The 3,388-nt window shown below is 25.6% G+C and overlaps 1 long non-coding RNA gene across 1 annotated transcript; it reads left to right on the plus strand.

The window, feature by feature from the left end:
• Positions 1 to 1,315: 1,315 nt before the first annotated feature.
• Positions 1,316 to 3,125, plus strand: LOC137813312 (uncharacterized). Its single transcript, XR_011081411.2, has 2 exons — positions 1,316 to 1,545; positions 1,894 to 3,125. It is a non-coding gene; the product is annotated as an uncharacterized LOC137813312 (long non-coding RNA).
• The last annotated feature ends 263 nt before the right edge of the window (positions 3,126 to 3,388 follow it).

Consider the following 3,388-nt stretch of genomic DNA (forward strand, 5'->3'; position numbering starts at 1 on the left):
TTTGTATAAAATGATTAAAATCCAATATATATTAAAAATATGAGGGATATTAATTTCTTTTATGGAAAGCAAAAATCTTTCCTTATTGTTTAAAATCAAAATTTGATAGTAAAATTTTTAAGATTAAATATTATAAAAGGAAACTTATTTTTATTGAAATGAGAGAAAAAAAAGGTTCAGATAAAACAAATGTTTCAGATACTCTATCTTACAAGATGTTATTTGCTTGAGAGAAAAATAATTGATACTTTATTACAAAGAGATAAGATAAGTTTTCTGTTGAGAAAAAATAAAAATTGACCCTTGATTGGAAGATACGTTATCTTGACTGATCTTCTCTGTAAAAAAATAATGACAATGATAAGGGTATTATTAGACAGAAATTAAAATGTTTATTAAAATTTATGAAAATTAATATGTATATTGATTTAGCAATCAAACCTTTAACTCCTAATATTAAGAAACCGATGGAGTTTTATTATTGCTATTAATTTTCATGAATTAAGTAATTAATATTTTTATTATAACCGAAAGAATGCATGTTTAATTTTTTTTATTTAAAATTAGATAGTAAAAAAATCATGAAATAAAAATCAATTTTAACTAAAAATAATTATATAGTGACTAAATTAGATATCATTTTATAGACTAAAAAAATTTTAGTTTTTAAATTAGTTTATATTATTATTAAATAGTTTTTAAATTGGTATTTAATTAAAAATCAAGGTTTTTCTACCAAATTTAAAATCTAAATTTGGTACTTAAAACCTTGGTAGCTAATTACCAATTTTTCTTTTCTAAAATAGTCTCTAATTTAGTCATATAACAATTAATTATTTTTTTATCTAAAATTGGTTTCTAATTGATATTTTTTTTATAATCTTAGTATTAGAGCATAGTTAATTTTTGGAAAAATTTGAAATTTGAAATATGCAATTAATTTTTTATTGAATGAAAATTACATTCATGAAACTTTAAGGATATAAAAAATGAATTTAAACCTATTTTCGATGTTTTTATAATATTTTTTAATTCCTTAACTAGTGTCCTAAGATACTTATTAAAATTTCATAATCTATATTAAGAAGAAAAAAAGGGTACAATTTTCAACATAAGAAAATCTTTATTTACTTCACAAAATTTCATGATGTTTAGTAACTTTAACAATGCCTTTTTTTTGGTAGTCTATCTCATTAATAAAATCTTAAATGTTTTTTTTAGTGGAAATAAAGAATTGCTCTCTCTCTCTCTTTTAATTACCAACTTACATATATATATATATATATATATACATTGAAACCTCTACCTATTCCCATTCACTCTTATTCTTCTCTCTCCCCTTTGGTTCATTCTTAGAAAACCATTTCATAGAGAAGGGTGTCACTTTGTGATGAATGATCTTTTTAGTGATCTTCCACAGCTTTCTTGAACTGTGTTTTGTTTGAGCTTTTCCAATTAAGCTCATCAATACAACAGAGTTTACATTACCACAATTCAAGAAAGTTGTGGAAAATCACTGAGATGATCTGCTTCAATATATATATGGCATGTCTCTCTTTCTGCACAATCTATACACAACACCAATGTTATATATATATATATATATATATATATATATATATATATATATATATATATATATATATATATATGTGTATCTTTTTCTTTATCAGATTTTGCTGCTGTGTGTTCTTCTGTATGCTTCTCCATACATGTTCTTCTTCAATTTTGTTTAACTAATTAGTACTGAATTTCAGTTTTTTTTTCTTGTAATCTATCTTGAAGAATTGTCATTATTATTATTATTGTCAGGTTAATAATCTGGATATAAATTGCATGTAAAGTAATAATTATTATTTGTTTATTAATTTTGGTAATCCTTTTTTGCTTCAGAAGTGAAAAAGCACCAGCATTTTGGACTGACATGAGTGGTGATGGATTTGCTTTTTTTAACCAAAATGATTGGGGTTTTATCTGCCACTTTTTGAAGATTCAAGGAGAAAGAAGATGAATGTTGAAAAGAAAAGAAAAAAGTGTGAAGCACAAACAAAACCCTTCTGAGGGATGAAGGTAAGTGTCTGATTACAAGCATGTGTTTTTCAAATCACTGTATCAGTTTACATTTGCAACTAAAGGAATCATAAAAAAATAAAACAGTGGACCATAATGCAGGTGACGTACTTAACTGCAATTGTGACTGCCACACAACACATGCAATCAAGCTTAATTAGAATCACTTCTTTCTACCCAGTTTTTTTTTTTTTTTTATTTCTACTCCTTTTAATCAACAAGAAAATAGAAATTTAATATATATTCATGGCAAGACTCAATTAAGTATAGATACTGTTAAAATTGCATTTTTTTTTTTAACTTTTTACAACCAAACATGTACACACATAACCAGCAAGAACTGCTGTGTTAGGTACTTTGGTCCAACTGCATCAGATATGTCACACTGTTGCTGAGAATGTGATCTTGAAAACTAAACCTTAGGTGAGGTTTACACTAAAAACAAAAGAGAGAAGAAATTGATCTTTGTTTGCTCCTTTTAGCCAAAATAATAAACAATTTCTAAACTTTGAGGTTTTTGGCCACAAGCAATATTGTGTAGTTTTGTGCAGCATACCCTCTGAGATTGTGATGTAATTGTTGCTGTAGAACTATAAAGCTGAAAAACATATGGAAAATTATTGATTTCTTTCTACCCCACTATTAATTTTAGTCCCAAAAAAAGTTGCATATGAGCACAAGAGGGTGAGAGCACAGAAGTATGAGATCACTGTGAGTGGATGGTGACAATGAAAGGTGAGAGAAGATTCTTTGTAGGAGCTATGCATGTTTGTTTATATGCTTTCTGAAATTCAGATGGCTATGTATTGATCCAAAGGCAAAATCAGCATCAACAAACCAATCACTTTTCTCATTGTTGGAGTTGGACCACATGACAGTTCTCAGAATCATTCTTCACTGTCCATATATATATGGATGGGGGAATTGCATCCACTCATATTAATTCTAAAATCTTTTATATTATTCTTTATTATTATCAATTCAAGGTTGGTATGTGTATATGTATATTTTTATGATTTTATAATGATAGCAGCACTTGTTAAGAGTTCAAATAATTGCCTTAGCTTTTCTCTTTGGATGTAAAATTTATGTATACAAAAAATTATACTGACATTGTCTAGAAAAAAATACCCTTTATAACTCATTTTAATAAAATAATCTCTTTATGTAGTAAAATAAGTAATAATACAATATTTACTTGAAAACAATTAAAAATTAACTATTTATTACCATTTTTCTTATAAATTTATTTGTTTTCCACATCTTTTTTGAAATTATCTTATTTCAATAAAAATATGAATACAAATACGTTTTTTTA

The sequence above is a fragment of the Phaseolus vulgaris genome, chromosome 1 (assembly GCF_051622355.1).
Source record: "Phaseolus vulgaris cultivar YP4 chromosome 1, ASM5162235v1, whole genome shotgun sequence".
NCBI lineage: Eukaryota > Viridiplantae > Streptophyta > Magnoliopsida > Fabales > Fabaceae > Phaseolus > Phaseolus vulgaris.